This window comes from Protopterus annectens, chromosome 7.part0, assembly GCF_019279795.1.
Source record: "Protopterus annectens isolate FY-2018-M chromosome 7.part0, PAN1.0, whole genome shotgun sequence".
NCBI classification, from domain to species: domain Eukaryota; kingdom Metazoa; phylum Chordata; order Ceratodontiformes; family Protopteridae; genus Protopterus; species Protopterus annectens.
This window is the reverse complement of record NC_056739.1, coordinates 808818053-808836434: the sequence shown is the minus strand read 5'-3', so window position 1 is coordinate 808836434 and position 18382 is coordinate 808818053.

Sequence of the window (18382 nt, the reverse complement as noted above, 5' to 3'; positions counted from 1 at the left end):
GACTTAAGAAGTCGACTCACTACCCTCTGAAGGTCATGATCCGACAGCCTCGATGACCTAGAGGAGTGAGATTTATGGCTCCGTTCAGACAGCAGAGGAGATGCTGGAGCCGAATGAACGGAGCCAAGGGATGGTGACCTAGATCTCTTCCTAGATGTCGGCTCCGAAGGTCTGGTCGGAGCCGACAAGGGAATTTCTACTACCTCGGCTCCAGCCGGAGCCGAGGGAACCACAGAAGCTGTAGACTCCGCAGACATAGGTTTTGTAGCTTTATGTCTCGGCTCAGTAGCTGGAGCCGAGGACCTAGAAGCCTTGGAGGGCTTCCCAGAGACAGAAAGGGAATCCTCAGGCTTAAGTAGACCCCTTAGGATCAACTTGTTCTTTCTTTCCTGCAGGATCCTGGGGCTGAAGCCGTGGCATACAGCACAGGAGTCCTGCAGGTGCAAAGGCCCCAGGCAGTAGACACAAGAAGTGTGACCATCTGTCAGAGACATTTTCTGACAGCACGCATCACACTTCTTGAAGCCTGAGACCTTTGTGTCTTTAGACATCCTAGACAAGAAAGTGTAACCACACACACTCAGTCAGACACACTGATTACACTAATCTTATTTAAAAAATCAAAAATAAAACAATACACACACACCACTAGGGAATGGGGAAAGGCCAGAAGGCCCGAGAGAGAACTTTAAAGTTCTTGTGGGAAAAAAACGGGATTTTCCGAAAAACAGGGGTAGAAATCCACTAAACTAAGGGAAAAGTAGTTAAAACTTAAAAATATAGGGGTTTAAGTATTCTAATTTTACAGAAATACACTTACCAACAAGCCGGTAGAAAAACCAACACCTCGATCGCTGTAGCGGCAAACGAGATCTGAGGTAACTCTCGCCTAGCATTGTGGGATATAAGGGGAGCCTCGAGCCGGTGGAACCAACTCTCGAGCTTTTAGAGTGGCCGAGTCGGAGCCGAGGTCGGCTCCGAACCCATCCAGCAAGAATGAAGGCGAGATAGACAACTTAACATCTGTTTTTCAGTGGGGGCCGTGATAAATTTAGAAAGCCTCCTGGGGACTGGTTCCACCGAATCAGGAGATGCCCACGCCTTTCGAGCTATCACGTCCATGAGGGGGTCGAAAGGCGGAGACACCCAGGAGGTGGAGGGTCGAGATCCAAAAGCCTCCAGGTATACCGATTCATCCTCGGAAGGATTAATGGAGGGCCAGTTTCCCCTCTGTTTCAGGAGTTCAAGGATGTCTGAAAAGGAGACATCCTCAGTGGGGGATCTTGGGGACCCCTCCGACTCATCTAAATCGGTATCTGATGTCGTAGACTCAGGGGAGTCTAAGTGCTTCCTCTTGCAGGTCCTCTTATGCGGGGGTTCCCCTGAAGGATCAGGAGAAACCTCGGAAGAGGAAGTTCTTCCCAATGGAGAAACCTGGGGCGATGGATCTCTGGGTCCGGGAGCAAGAGAGTGGGAAGAGATATCTACAGGCACTGTAGAGGGAGGAGCTAAAGGAACCGACTGCTGACTGAGCTCAGGGGCTAGCACACTCCTCATCACCTCGAAGGCTCCTCCCGGGAGGACCGAGCTCCCGCTCCGAAGAAACAGGAATCCCCAGCCCCACCGAAAGGGAAGGCTCCGAAGCAGATGTCGGTGCCGAGCTCACCAAGGCCGAAGCCCCGAGAGGGAGAACGGGGTCGTACAAGGGTCCGATGCCACTCGCCCCCCCAGAGCTGACCAGGGAAGCCCGACGACCGGATCCCTCCAAGAAGGTCTCAAGGAGGAGATAGGAGTCGAAAACGACAGAGCCGAAAGGGGTGGTATCGGCTCCGAAGCACCAACAGTCACGGTACCAATAATCTCCGGCTCCGAACTCTGAAGGAGAGTCGAAGGAGGAATTTCTGGAGGGTGTGGAATAGCGATCGTCTGCTGAGACGGGCTATGGAGCATCTGGGCCAGTGCCTGTGATTTCAACAGTCTACTCACCACTCTCTCCAAGTCATGGTCTGAGAGCCTGGAAGACCTTGAAGATTGGCTCCGATGGCTCCGCTCCGAAAGTAAGGGAGAGGCCGGAGCCGAGTGGATAGACTCCAGCGAAGGAGATCTAGATCTCTTTCTCGACGGAGCCATCGGAAATGAAGAACCTTCGGTTCCAGTTGGAGCCGACAGCTTGTCGACTCCGAGCTGGGTTAGAGATGTGTCGGCTCCAGCCGGAGCCGACGCAGGCTTCGAAGCAAAGGTATCGTCTCCAGCCGGAGCCGACAAGGGTATCGAAGCCAGGGTATTGGTGCCAATCGGCGCCGATACTAAAACTTCTGAAAAGGAAGGATCGGCTCCGGATGGAGCCGATCTCGACTCCGGTGGAGTCGGAACCAAGGCCACACACTTGGACACTGAAGTCTGGGCCTTGGATGGCTTTGAGGGCTTCCCTGAGCCGGACTTAGCCAGGGAGCTCTCAGGCTTGAGAAGACCTCTTAAAATTAGCTTGTTTCTACGTTCCTGCAGGACTCTCTGGCTGAAAGAGTGACAAATAGCACAGGAGTCCTGCAGGTGTAGGGGTCCCAGGCAATAAATACAAGAAGTGTGACCGTCTGTCAGAGACATCTTCTGACAGCACGAGTCACACTTCTTGAAACCTGAGACCTTGGTGTCTTTAGACATGACTGAGTCCTAAACACAACACACACACCACTCAGACCAAAAATCACACTGACTAAACAAAAATTAAGTACAGTGAATAAAAAACACAAATCCTGACAGGAAAACTGTTTGGGAGGGGAAGGCCTAAGGCCTGAAAAAGAAAATATAGATAAGGGAACGGGAAGCTAACGAGAGTAGGGCTAAGTGAATCGGATAACTAACCAACTATGGAAAAGGAAAATTTAAAGTATTGTGATATTTAAATTTCTCAGAAAAGAGTAATTAAATTCACTTACCAGGAGCTGGCAAAAAAGGTAACCTCATGAACGAAGCGGCAAACGAGATCTGGGTAATCACCGCCTTGCATCATGGAATATAGGGCTGCCTCGAGCTGGTAAAAGTGACTCTCGAGCTTAGCAAGTGCCGAGTCGGAGCCGAGGATCGGCTCCGAACCCATCCAGCAAGAATGAAGGCGAGATTGACAACTTAACATCAAACATTATACTTCACATATATTGCTGTATATCATATAACCTAAGAAATATTAAATAAATTATTCAATTTCTGACTTTTTTTTTAAGAATAAACATCCTTATTAAACCATCACTTACTATATAGGCAATCATGCATTTCTATAAATGAAAACAAACCGCACAGACACAATCCTAGTTGCAAGCATTTTACATCACAAACCATACTGACATACTCTCAGTTGCAAATATTATCCATCACTTATAATGAACCAAATTTTTCTCACTCAAACATTCCATATCTCAAGTCCTGCCACCTTTTAAACCTCATTCTGCCCTTGTATGCATTGTTCCCACAATTTCCATTTTTCCTATGTCGTTTGCGCTTACCCTTTTCTAAAGATCTCAATTCCAGTTGTTTTAATTCTCTACTTCCAGTATAGTTGATTTAGATTTCGATTTCCATTTTCTAGTAATTTCTTTTTTGGCAGCCACCATTAGTAGACAAAGCAAGGCCTTACCATGTCTAGGCAACTCCAATTCTGTATCATAGCTCAGAAAAATCATCTCCCTCTTCAGACGAATCTGCCTACCCAGCATCTCCGACCCTGCATCCCGCACGGAATCCTTAAAGTTCGCCAACCCACCGCACTCCCAGAAAATATGTTCCAAATTACCTCTTTCTTCCCTATGTTCCACATTACCTCTTTCTTCCCCTTCACACCTCCAGCAATTGCTGTTTGCCTGAGTTAAAATTCTCAGGAGTCTCCTTGGGTTATAGAAATATCTATGTAACCATTTCCAAGCAAAAATCCTAAATCTTCTAGACTATGTTGGACATTTGAGAGACATACATATATCCTCCCATTGTTTTTTTTTTTTTTTTTTTTTTTTTTGTGAATTGCTACCTATATTCCTGGGAGGCTCTCATGGAAGGACATTCCTGAGCAACATAGAACCAAAAGATGCTCTTCCCCTGGAGGCCAAATCCAATTTGTAATGACTGATGAAGGTATGAGGCGTAGCCCAAGTTGCAGCTGCACAGATGTCATGTAAAGAGGCTCTGGCCTGGAAGGCAGCAGAAGCTGCCACCGATCTTGTCGAATGAGCCTTCATGGTTATAGGCAATGGGATATTACGTTGTGTATAAATGAAGGTCACACAGTCTTTCAACCATCTAGCTAATGTGACCTTAGCAACAGCAGATCCTAATCTAGGTCCAGAATAGGTGTCTGTAATAAAAACTGTCATCACTGTCTGATGAAGCGTAGTAGTTGCCACGCGAAAGCGCTTACGTTTAAATAAAAGTTTTTTATGCTTTGTCCTGGTTTTTGATCGAATTTATACTGGACATTTTGCCTTTGTGGATTTATCAAAAGAATTCATTCTTGTTCTACTGAATGGTTGGTTGAACAACTTGATCGGTTCTGCATTTTTCCGTGGTGAGAGAGCCTGGCCTTACCTTTACAGGTCCAGAATAGGCCAAAAATAACTGGTCAGATTTACGAGAGGACCTAGACCTGTTCAAGTAGAAGCGGATTTACCTGTGAATATCTAGGGTATGTAGGCAATACGCTCCTCTGTTTGAATGATTGGGAAAGAAAACTGGCAATTCAGTGGTTTGATTAATGGACATTTCAGAGATCACTTTTGGCAGAAATGAAGGATTAGTTCTCAAAGACACTCTATCTCTATGAAAAATCAAGTATGGACTCTTGATGCATAAAGCTTGAAGCTCAGAGATACGTCTGGCAGAAGTAATGGTGACCAAAAACAAGGTTTTTCATGACAAATATTTGAGGTCGCAAGAAGAAGCTGGTTCGAAGGGTGACATTGTCAGAGCTTGTAGAATTAATGACAGGTCCCATGGTTGAATAGGTTCTCTAAAAGGGGGCTTCAAATGAATCACACCTTTTATGAAGGTCTTGCATAATTTGTGTGAAATAAGAGAGGAGTCTTGGACACCCTCATGGATATTAGAAATTGCAGCCAAATGACCTCTAATGGTACAGGCCGATAGACCCAAATGAAATAGGTTGGCCAGATACTCTAGTATTATCGACACCGGTGCTGAGAAGGGATCTACTTGTTTTTCTTTCAGCCAACAGGTAAATCTTTTCCACTTGCTCAGATAAGTAATTCTAGTGGAAGACTTATGAGATGCAATAAAAATGTCCCATACTGGTAAAGAAAGATCGTTCTGCCTGGCAATCAAGGGAATTGGAGGAGCCAAGCTGTGAGCTTCAGGCTGTCCAAGTTGGGATGAATCAGGTTCTGCGGATGTGAGATCAACTCCGGGATTGGATGGAGAATCCATGGTTGATCTAGCAGGTGAGGCCAAAGGAAGGGGAACCAAATCTGACGAGGTCAATATTGTGCTATGAGGATCACCTTGCTCCTCAACCGATGGGCTTTCTTCAGAAACTGGGAAATGAGGGGAAAGGGTGGGAATGCATAAAGAAGCCCCTTGGGCCAATCGTGGACTAGAGCGTCCCTAGGTGACTGTCCCGGAGGGGGAATCAGGGCGAAGTAGTTGCTGCATTTGAAGTTGGTTGGGGATGCAAAGAGGTAGCAGCAAGGACGGCCCCAGCAGTGGAAGATCTCTGCCGCTATCAAGGGATTCAGGGACCACTTGTGAGGTTGTAGAATGCACCTGCTGAGTCTGTCTGCTATAACGTTGAAACTCCCGGGAATGTACGTTGCTAGAAGAAAATGGTTGGTAGCCATCACCCATTGCCATATTCTCATGGCCTCTCGACAAAGGGGGTAAGATTTGGTTCCGCCTTGTTTGTTGATGTACCAGACCACCGCCATGTTGTCTGACTGAATCGCAATCATCCCAGATGGCAGCCGGGGATGGAATGATTGCAACGCCAGTAGCACCGCCCTCAGCTCTAGATCATTTATATGCAGTTGGGCCTCCAATTCAGACCAAGTGCCTTGGACTGTATGTTCCTGACATAGCCCCCCACCCCACCCCATCAGGGAGGCATCCGTGGTCACTGTAGCCTTGGGTTGCTGGGGGGAGAAGGGGCAAGACCATTGTGATGGGTTGTGGGTCATCCACCAATTTAAATCCTTTTTGCAACTGTGGGTTACTCGAATCTTGGCTGAAAGAGGATGCTGAAAAGGATACCATTGGGTGAGCAGTAGCCATTGTAGAAGCCTCATATGAAACCTGGCCAGGGGGGACAATGGTGATGGAGGCTGCCATGGAATCCAACAGCTGTAGGATAGCGTGAGCTGTGGATTTCTCCCCTGAAAGGATTGGGATCAGTTGTTACTTTATCCTTAGAATTCTGTGCTCTGGAATGGATGCTCTGCAATTCTTTGTATTCCAGATGACCCCTATGAATTCTGGGGACTGAGATGGTGTGATACTGGATTTTTGCCAGTTTATGGTTATGCCTAGCCTTTGTGCAGCAAGGAGAGAGTATGTCAGGGATTCTTCCAATAGATGTCTGGTGGGGGTGGAAATGAGCCAGTCGTCTAGGTATGGAAACATCTGGAATCCTTGTAGTCGCAAGTGAAGTGTGACAACTGCCATACACTTTGTGAACACTCTGGGGGTTGTAGAGAGTCCGAAGGGCAGTACTCTGAACTGGTAGTGACTGGCTCCCACATGGAAGCGCAGAAATCTTCTTGATGGCCTGTCTACATTTATGTGGTAGTATGCATCTTGAAGATCCATCGAGCACATCCAATCGTCTTTTTCCAAAAGCGGGAGGATAGACTGTATTGTGACCATCCGGAATTTTTGTACTCTCACAAACCTGTTCAATACATTGTGATCCAAAATTGGTCTCGAGTCCCCAGTTTTCTTTGGCACCAAAAATAGTCTTGAGTAAAATCCAGATCCTATCTGCTCTGGAGGGGCTATTTGGATGACTCTGGGTGGAACATCGGGAAGGTTTTTTGAAGGGATGGGACAAAGATCCAAGGGGATATGATAACCTCTGGTTATAATCCTTGGGGATATGATAACCTCTGGTTATAATCCTTTGTACCCACGAATCGGTGGTGATGGTTAGCCAGGCAGAAGGGTACAAGGAGAAATGACTCCCAACCACCTCCAGAGGAAAGGAGTTGGGCCGCTCTTCAGGAGCACTGGTAGGATTGGCCAGGGAAAGAGTCAATGGAACCCTGGTTACGCAGACCCCCTCTGCCCCGAAAGGGGCGTCTTCCCTGTGAGTTTCCCCCTCTGCCTCTAGGGGAGAACTCGGCCCGTGTGTCACGGAAAGGACCCTGAGACGTCTTGAACCATATCTTCCCACTCTTTTGGTTTCAGGAGAAAGCACGTTGAGGTAAGAATAACAAACACCTATGGCACGAAGGGTCTTACCATCCTGTTCACATCTGGCCAGTGTGCTTTTCACTTTGGGTCCAAACAACGAAGAGGCCTCAATGGGAGCGTTAAGAAAGGAAGCCTTAAAGGGTTCCGTGAAATTGCACAAGCGCATCGAGGCTTGTCGTCTCAAGACCACAGCTGAACCCGCCACTCTAGCTGTTCCTTCTGATGCGTGAGATATCAGTCGCTTGGAGGAGTTAGATATTGACTCAATAGTGGCCAGCTGGGAGGCCACTTTGTCACAGACCTCATCAGACACGGCACCAGCCAAGGTTTCAGACAGCTTGAAAATTAAATCCCTTTGAAGCTTGGTAAAGTGTGCCATATAATTCAGGAACCTGATGGCAAAGGTCGCTGATGCAAAGGTGCGCTTCCCTATCCTGTCCAGGGCCCGGAACTCTTTGTTGGGCGGGTGGACAGTCTGGCTTTCTTCGTCCGCCAGATCTTTTTTGGTTGCAGCCGCCACCACCAGAGCATCCACAGGGAGACCTTTAGACCAATGGGGATCCGTAGCAGGAGGGGACAAAATCTTTTCTGGCCTCCAGAGAATAGCCTCAACGGTGTCAGGAGCCTTCCACGCACCCTGCATGATGAGCCGGCAGGTGGAGTAACCCAGGAGGTAGGGGGCCGGGCGCAAAAAGCTTACAGGAACACAGATTCCTCAGAGGTCAGATTAGAGGGCTGCCAGTCACCTCTCTGTTTAAGGATTTCGAGGATATCGCCAAAGGATACCTCAGAGGTTGACCGAGGGGATCCTTCCCCCTCATCAAAGTCTGTGTCTTCAGTGTGGGACTCCTCTGTGGAGTCCATGTGCTTCCTCTTGCACGAACTTTTCCGGTGAACTTCTTCAGAGGGGGAAGCTGGGGAAGACAATGGAAAGGGGGTTTCCTGTGGGAATATGTCCTGAGGCCCTTGCGCCCAGTGTCCGCTGGGTGCAACTTGTGAACACAGCAGCCCAGAGGAGGGCGGGGAGATAGACAGCACAGTATCACCAGCAGAAGCCAGAGCCTTCTCCATCAGTTGGAAGGCTGGTCCACCTGAAGAGGGGTGAGTTTCCAGGACAGGGGTCACCCCTCCCCTAAGTGGCTCAGCCTGCTGACCCGGAGTACCTGGATGGCTGTGAAACAACAAATCACGCGTGTCACAAGTGTCATCCTGGGTCGTAGCAAAGCTCTCCTGCCATGAAGGCAACTGCGGTTCCTTAGTGAGATCCATATAGGGAACCGTAGAGGGGGAAGACTGTGCTATATCAATGGACTTCAAAGGTAATGAAGGAGGAGAATAAGAAGGGGTCTTTGGTGATGGGTGATCACCTCCCAAGGAAGGATAGGTCAGGGGGGGGGGGGGGGCGGGATACCTCTGGTCAGAAGCACTTGATCCACAAGACGCAACACGTCGTGTTTGGAAAGGCTTCTAGTGGACCTCATGGAGATTGTAGGGGAAACAGGTCTGTCCACAGAAGAGACAAGCTTGGTGCCCACCTCAACAGTCTGCACTGAGAACAACGGTGCCGAGAGAGACTGGACAACGGGTGTCTGCACCAAGGAGATCATTGGTGCCGAGGTCACAGTCTGCACTGACAAAAAGATCGGTGCCAAAGTGGTTGCCGGTACCGAAGCTGGAACCAACAAAATTGGTGCCAATAACTGAGGCGTCGGTTCCGAGCAAGATGCCAGAGCCGACGTGGTCAAGGTCTGCGCCGACTGAACATTCGGTGCTGATGTAATAGTCGCAGTAGTCTGAACTGAGGAGCCCCTCAGTACCGATATAGTAAAGGCTACAGTAGACGGAGGCGAGATCACTGATGGCTCCAAAGGCCTCGGTGCCAAAGGTCTAGGCACCAAAAGCGCTGGCGCCAATTGAGTGAGCTCCAAAGCAGAAACTTTAGCCTTCTTAGGTCTTGGTTGGTGGGAGTCCCCAGCCGGGGACGAAGGCAAAGACTTGGCCTTAGTAGGATCATCCAAAATTTTCTTATGAGCTCTAGGAGGGGTTGAAGCCTCCGACCCAGAAATAGCCTCTGAAAAGGGAGATTTGAGAAGTCCCTTCAGCAACAACTTATTTTTCCTTTCAATTAAAGTTCTGTTGGAAACATTTTTACAAATACCACAGGGCGGGTCAACAGATAAGTGAGACACACCCAAGCAATAAACACACAAAGAGTGTGCATCTGATGTAGGTAATTTGTGTCCACAATCAGAACACCTTTTAAATCCTGGACTACCTTTTTTATCTGCTATAATAGAAAAGGAGATAGAAGAAAAGGTACCAACAATGGTACGAAAGAATACACGAAGGTAATGAAGAAAAGGAAGGGTTTACCAACGATGGTAAGGGAGAAATACCTCACTGTAAAAAGTGCAGAGTAAAGAGAAGGAAACTCAAGAAAATATAGTCGGTAAATGTGATAGGGTAAGAGACAACAAATTAGAAACTTTTCTGACAGAAAAGGTTATATTAGACTAGTCTGACAACAAATATCTATACTTAGCTCAAGAGAAGCAGCTTGACACGACCGAATGGAGATGCAGCAAACGAAATCTGCAATAATAGGGAGAGGGGAATTCTGGGTAAGAGTTTAGCTCAAGAGGTTGTAGCTGACTTGCTAGCTTGGAAAAGGGCCAGATCGGCTCCGAGGTCGGAACCGATACCCATACGTAAGGCATGAACGAGGATTAACAATATCAGATATAAAGGTACCAATAATAGTATGCTCAAGACTACCAAAAAGGTAGAAATGAGTAGAAAAAAGGTATAAAGCCTAACAGATTACATTAGTGTAATCTTACTTTAGTGTGACATTCGAACACTAAAGAAGGTAGAAGGAGGCTGGAGGCCCCCCCCTCGCTCTTTCTCTCTCTCTCTCTCTCTATATATATATATATATATATATATAAAACATCAAAATCAGTAGAAAAGTACTCACAAAATTCACGAATAAGCTAACACTAAGCTCCAAGAGAGGATAAGCATTTGTGCGAGATGGCAACAAACGAGATCTGAGGTATTGCAAGCTAGCTTGGACATTATGGGTAGAGGGAGGAGTTCAAGGGATGGATCTGTAAAGTCTGAGATATAAGGCCAAGTTGGATCCGAGTTTGGATTCGTAATGAATACGTTGAGGAAGAATGAAAAGAGCGGCATCAGATCTGGTAGATGCTGAGTCTGGTTTAAGTTAGACTCTAAATTCACCTTGGGGAAAAAAGGCTGGGTGGGTGAAGTCTTGTGTGAAACCTTATCATTATGAAAACTCAAATACAGAGGTTTAAATGACAAGGCCTGCAATTCCAAAATCTTCTTGACTGATGTAACAGCCACCAAAACAGTGTTTTCCAAGACAGAAATTTTAGATTTACCAAAGCTGCAGGTTCAAAAGGCACCTTGGAAAAGTTCTGTAACAAACTAGTAATGTCCAAAGGAGACACGGGTTCCATCAACAGAGGACAAAACAGAAAAGCACCTCACAAGAACACTTTTGAGAACCTTAAGGAAGCAATGGATGCATGCTGCTAATCCACGTGAAAATTAGAAATGTCAGCTAATTGCACTTTATTCATAGAATAACTAGCCATTGTCAGGAAAAGACTAAGCAGGAAGTCCAGTATAGATGGAAGATGTGCTGAAAATGGGTACAAACCTCTAGAATTATTCCAAATAGTGAACCTTTTCCATTTATTACTGTAGGTCTTCCTAGTGGAGCATTTCTGGGAAGAAGTGAGAATCTGTACAACCCTGAAAGAAAGCCTAAAAGCTACCATCAGAAGTGAATAAACCAAGCAGTAAGACTGACATATTTGATGCCATGGTGAGGCTTGCCAAAGGGATGAGAAATCAGATTCAGAAGGGAATCCAATACCAAAGATGGGTACACTAAGTTAGGCCACAGAAAAAGGAGCCAAACCTGTTGGGGTCAAAATGGGTCAACAAGAATCACTTTTGCCTTGCACCAGGCTGTTTCTGAATAAACTTGACTATGACAGAAGTGAATGGATCAGCATACAGGAGACCAGGGTGAAGAATGGACTAGATCATCCCTAGGGAATAAGAAGTTATGTACCTACCATAACGTTCCATGTTAGTTGTCTTCTCTCGCCTTCTTTCTTGCTTGATGGGCTCGGAGCCGATCCCTCGGCTCCGACTCGGCACTTGCTAAGCTCGAGAGTCACTTTTACCAGCTCGAGGCAGCCCCATATCCCATGATGCAAGGCGGTAAGTACCCAGATCTCGTTTGCTGACAAAGGGCAATAGCACCAAGCATAAAATACTTCCCATAGGAAGAAAGAAACTTACAGATGGAAAAAGGACCAGGTCTGAATGGTCTATAGCATAACAGTTTCTCATACAAGGTCTGTCCAGGCCAGGGGGAAGGAGGGAGGGTCGCAAGAAAGAAGGCGAGAGAAGACAACTAACATGGAACGTTATGGTAGGTACATAACTTCTTAATGTTAAGTTGTCAATCTCGCCTTCATTCTTGCTTGATGGGACCGCGTCCCTAGCACCTCTATCCTGGGTGGCTCAATGGAACAAACTCTTGAGGACTGTAGAGCCAAAACTGGCTCTGTCCCTGGAGGCCAAGTCCAATTTGTAATGGGAAACAAAAGTGTGAGGAGTAGCCCAAGTGGCCGCTGCACAAATAGTGTCCAAAGGAAGTCTAGCTTGAAAAGCTGTAGAAGTAGCTAAGCTCCTAGTTGAATGTGCTTTAGGTTTTGAGCACAGCTGTTTTCCCTGAGTATAAATTTCAGAGATGACCGAAGAAAGCCATCTGGACAAAGTCACTTTAGAAACAGGAAGGCCTTTTTATTATCCGCATAGGAAACAAAAAGTTGATCAGATTTTCTAAATTTTTTGTTCTGTCCAAATTATATCTAAGTTGACGGTGAACATCAAGATAATGTAGCTTTTGTTCAGCTCTATCTGAATAGTTAGAGAAAAATACCGGGAGATCAATGGATTGATTCAAATTGTTCTTTGAAGCGACCTTAGGTAAAAAGGTTGGGTTAGTTCTCAAAGATACTCTGTCTTTGTGAAAAACCAAATAGGGGGGTCGAACCGAAAGAGCATGAAGTTCAGACACCCACCTGGCAGATGTAATAGCCACTAGGAATAACGTTTTCCAAGAAAGATATTTCAGGGAACAAGAAACAGCTGGCTCGAAGGGGGGAAGAATCAAGGATGTCAGCACTAAATTTAGATCCCACTGAGGAGGAGGATTCCTTATTGGAGGGTTTAGTAGGAAAATTCCTTTCAAGAAGGCCCTGCAGAGCCTATGGGACATAATATTATGATCTGCTATCCCGACATGAAAATTGGAAATAGCAGCCAATTGAACTCTGACTGTGGAAGAAGAGGAGCCTGCATGAAAAATCTCTGCTAAGAAGTCCAGAACTGCCTGAACAGGGGCAGTAAAAGGATCAATATTTTGGGCCTTAGCCCAATAAGAGAAACGTTTCCATTTGCTTGTGTAAATCCTCCTGGTAGAGGATTTTAGTGAAGCTACTATGATGTCTCTAACTGGGTTAGAGATCAAGGAAGCCTGGCTAAGGAAGGAAGTGGAGCAACCATGCTGTGAGGTTGAGAGAAGGGATTGACCGGTGCAGCTGACCCGATTGGTGAATCAGAAGATCTGGCACTGGGTCCAGATGCCACGGCTGCACCAAAAGGTGATGATGGAGGAACGGGAACCAAACTTGTCGAGGCCAGTAAGGGGCAATGAGAATCAATTTGGCTCTCAAACGGTAGCTTTCTGGATCACCTGAGGGATCAGAGGAAATGGAGGGAAGGCATAAAGAAGTCCCTGGGGCCAATCCTGGGTCAGAGCGTCTCTGGGGGGATGGCCTGATAGAGGAAGAGGCTGAAGAAGTCTGGACATTTGCTGTTTTGGGGAGTAGCAAAAAGATCGCAACATGGGCGACCCCATTCCAGAAAAATCTCTTCCGCTATAGATTGCTTGAGAGACCACTCGTGAGGCATGAGTATAGCTCTGCTCAATCTGTCCGCTATAATGTTGGTTTTCCCAGGATATGCGTTGCTACCAGAAACCGATGAGAGGAGATCACCCATTGCCAAAGTCTGAGCGCTTCTCGACACAAGGGGTAGGACTTGGTTCCGCCCTGTTTGTTGATATACCAAACTACAGACATGTTGTCTGTGTGGACTGCAATTGTCCCTACGGGAAGAAAGTCGCTGAGGGCTTGCAACGTTAAAAGCACTGCTCTCATCTCCAGGACATTTATGTGCAGATGGTACTCGAACGGTTGCCACGTCCCATGAACCATCCTGCCCTGATAATGACCCCCCCACCCGATCAGGGAGGCATCCGTGGTGACAGTGGCTATCGGGGATGGAGGTACAAAGTACCTGCCTTGGTGAACCTGAGACGATGTGATCCACCAAGCAAGATGTTCTTTGCATGTTTGTGTCACCAGAATCTGGTGACGCATTGGAAGTTGCTGGTATGACCACTGTGTGAACAGCATCCACTGAAGAAGGCGCATGTAGAATCGAGCCAGGGGAAGAAGAGTAATGGCCGCAGCCATGAGACCTAATACCTTTAGAACCATTCTGGCCTGTATTTTCTTGCTGGCCAGAATGATCCTGACATGAGTCTGAATGTCTGAAACTCTTTGTTCTGTAAGGGTAGCTGACATCCTAACAGTGTTTAAGTTTGCCTATGAAGGTAATAGACTGGCAGGACGATAAGGATGACTTTTCGGGTTGATTGAGATGCCCAAATGAGAACAAAGGTCTATTGTGTAATCCCTGGCTTGTATAAGCTGATGCCTGGTGGTGGCTGACAGGAGCCAGTCGCCGAGATACGGAAACACCTGGAATCCTTGACGTCTCAGGTGAGCCGTGACCACTGCCATGCATTTGGTGAACACTCTGGGGCTGTAGTGAGACCAAAGGGCAGGGCTCTGAACTGGAAATGACTGGACCCCAGCCGAAAGCGGAGAAATCTCCTGAGGCGCCTGTGAATTTTGATGTGATAGTACGCATCCTGAAGATCTATTGAGCACATCCAGTTGTCCTTCTGTAAGAAGGGCAGAATTGACTGAAGAGTGACCATTCGAATCTTGTCTTCCTGACAGACGTGTTGAGTCTGCTGGGATCCAATATTGGTCTCCAGTCTCCCGTCTTTTGGGGACCAAAAGAACCTTGAGTAGATTCCGGCTCTGAATGGTCTATTGTAACTGGCTGAATGGCTCTTTTTGCAGTAGTTTTGCGATTTCTGACTCTGCAATCTCCCTTAGACCGGGTGGTACATCTGGAAGGGAACTTGAGGGGAAGGACTTTCCTCGAAAGGAATTATGTAACCCTTGGATATGATCGACTGTACCCATCTGTCTTGAGTGAGGGAATGCCAGGCTTCTGGGTACAGTGATAATCTTCCCGACTGCCTCCAAGGAGGGACAGCCGGGCAACACCTCAGGGATGCTGAAAGGGCTTGTCAGAGAGAGGCTCCCTGTTTCCCTGGTTCTTGGACCCCTCTGCCTCTAGAGCGTCTGTTGTTGTTACCCCTCTGCCTCTAGGGGTAAACTGACCACGTGAATCCGGCGTGACTCCTTGGGATTTACGGAACCACATCTTCCCACCCTTCTGTCCTTTGGGATAAGGCCTAGAAGGGGTGGAAAAACGGACTCCAACAGCAGAAAGAGTCTTGCCGTCCTGCTCGCACCTGGTCAAGGTTTCCTTCACCTGAGGGCCAAACAAAGCTGACCCATCAAAGGGAGAATTTGTGAAGGACGCCTTAAAGGGATCCGCAAAATCACATAGCCGCATCCAGGCTTGGCGCCTAAGAGCCACACCTGTGCCTGCGGCTCTACTCGCTCCATCCGCAGCATAAGATATTAGCCGCATGGAGGAGTTTGCAATGGAATTGAGGGTTCCTAGCTGAGAAGCAATTTTTCTTGAGCCCCTGCAGCTGTAGGATCCTGAACTACTTCTCCCAGCTCCTTCAGGATATCCCTCTGGAGTCTGGTGAAGTGACATAGGTAATTCAGCGAGCATAGCAAAGGTCGCTGAGGAAAACATCCGCCACCGTACCTATCCATGGTCCTAGAGTCCTTATTAGGAGGATGGACGGGCACGGAAGGATCTGCAAGTTCCTTTTGGTGGCCGCAGCCACCACCATGGCATCAGCGGGACACCCTTAGTAAGGAATTGTTTGTCACCCGGGCAGTGATAAATTTTGAAGGCCTCCTAGGGACTGGCTCTACAGAGTCAGGAGCTGCCCACGCCTTCGTGCAATAACCTGCATAAGGGGTCGAAGGCGGAGACACCCAGGAGGTGGAGGGCCGAGATCCAAACGCCTCTAGGTATACTGACTCATCTTCAGAGGGATTGTTGGTGGGCCAGTTTCCCTCTGTTTCAGAAGTTCTAGGATGTCTGAGAAGGAGACATCCTCAGAGGGGATCTAGGGATCCCTCTGACTCATCAAAGTCAGTATCCGAAGTGACAGACTCGGGAGTCTACATGCTTCCTCTTACAAGTCCTCTTCCTAGGAGGATCTCCCGAAACATCAGGAGAATCCTCGGAAGAGGGGAAATTCCCAATGGGGAAACCTGAGGCGGAGGATCTCTGGGTCCTGTAGCAAGAGAAGTGGCAGAGATGTCAACAGGTACTATAGAGGGAGGAGCTACGGGAACAGACTGCTGACTGATACCAGTGGCCAGTACACTCTTCATCACCTCGAATGCTCCCCTCCCAGGCAGGTCCGAGAGAACCCGCTCAAGAGCTAGGAACTCCAGGGACCACCGAAGGGAAGTCTCCGAGGCAGATGTCGGAGCCGAGCTCACCAAGGCCGAGGCTCCAAGGGAAGAGCGGGTTCGGACAAGGGTCCGATGCCACTCACCCCTCGGAGGAGACCATGGAAGCCCGACCACCGAATCCCTCTAAGGAAGGTCTCAAGAGGAGATAAGAGTAGAGGCTGAAGGAACAGAAGGGGGTATCCGTCCTCCAGCCGTAGCAGTATCTATTCGAAGACTCCAACTCTAAGCTCTGGGGTAGAGTTGAAGGAGGAACTGTAACGGGTGTGGACCAACAGTCGCCTGTTGAGACGGACTGTGTAACATTTGGGCCAGTACCTGTGACTTAAGTAATCTACTGACCACTCTCTAGGTCATGATCTGACAACCTGGATGACCTTGAAGATCGGCTCCGATGGCTCCGTTCCGATAGAAGAGGTGAAGCCGGAGCCGAAAGTATCGGCTCCAAGGAAGGAGACCTCGACCTCTTCCTGGAATGAGCCATCGGAGCCGATACTATAGATCCTGTCGGAGCCGACCTCTCGGAGCCGACAGGAAGCTCGATGAATCGGCCCCAGCCGGAGCCGATACAGCCACCAAAGTAACGGTGTCGGAGCCGATCGGAGCCGACACCGATGCCTGTGCCACATGGGTGTCGGAACCGATCGGAGCCGACATCGGTGGTAATACAGATTCGGCACCGATAGCCATCGGTGCCGAAGGCTTTGTCAAGCCAGAATCGGCTCCAGCCGAGCGATCTCGACTCAGCACGAAGTCGGAGCCGAGGCCGCAGGCTTAGATACAGAAGCCTGGGCCTTGGAAGGTTTTGCTGATTTTGGTGGAGCCGACTTAGCCGGAGAGCCCTCCGGCTTAAGAAGGCCCCTAAGTATCAGCTTATTACGTCTCTCCTGCAGGACTCTCTGGCTGAAGGAATGACAAATAGCACAGGAGTCCTGCAGGTGAAGAGGGCCCAGACAATACAGGCAAGAAGTGTGACCATCTGTCAGAGACATCTTCTGACAGCACGAGTCACACTTCTTAAAACCTGAGACCCTCTCCTTTGACATGGTGCTGAAAAACACACACACACACACCAGTCAAAATTAACTTAAATAAAATACCAAAAGGTATTCTATAAAACCAACACACACACCCTAACAGGGGGGGGATGGGATAGGGAAAGGTTTGACTAACAAAAATTAAAGGAGACAGGGATTTTCTGTCAGAAAAAGTACAAAATAAACTTAAAACTATCAATAAAAGGTTTTTTTACTAAAAGGGGCTTAAATCTCACAAAAGTGAATAACTTACCAGGAGCTGGTAAAAAGAAGACCTCCTAAGCGAAGCGGCAAACGAGATCTGGGTACTTACCGCCTTGCATCATGGGATATGGGGCTGCCTCGAGCTGGTAAAAGTGACTCTCGAGCTTAGCAAGTGCCGAGTCGGAGCCGAGGGATCGGCTCCGAGCCCATCAAGCAAGAATGAAGGTGAGATTGACAACTTAACATCTATCCCTCTTTAGATATGAGAGAGAAATAGTCACTGCACTTTGTACTGGTTGAGGCTGCAGACTGCAGCAATGCTGGCCCCAGCGGCCAAAACGTTTGGACTCTCTTGCTCGTCCCCCTCTAGTATAGATGATGAACAGGTGGGTAGTTTGTTAACATACTTTATTATACAGAAAGACATCAGGGTGGATAGCAGCATTACAAATTATAAACTCATTACGTGACAGACTACACAGACATACATGCTTACATCTCAACCGTTTACTACAAAATGGCAGTCAGGCTCGCACATGCTCAGTATTTATACACTTGTGCAAGCCCCTAGAAAGCATCTTAAAGTTGTACAAACACACTGATCTACATCCTCCCTCTTAATGAATTGTGTTCAATGAAATGACATTAGAATAAGGCATGCAGTAATATAGAAATCAGAAACAAACACAATGTTCATGTCCATGTTGCCGTGTATCTGTAATATTCTCTGGAAATGTGACCTGATCTAGTAACATAGTAATCAGAATTGGATTTAGAAACAGGGACAGTCTTCGGTGAACAACATGTATCAGGAACTTCGGGATTCATCTCAGGAACAAGGATATTTACTGGAACTTCTTCTGGAACAGGAACATTGGATAACTCACTCTGAGATAAAGACTCTTTCTCACAGGCTAGGTA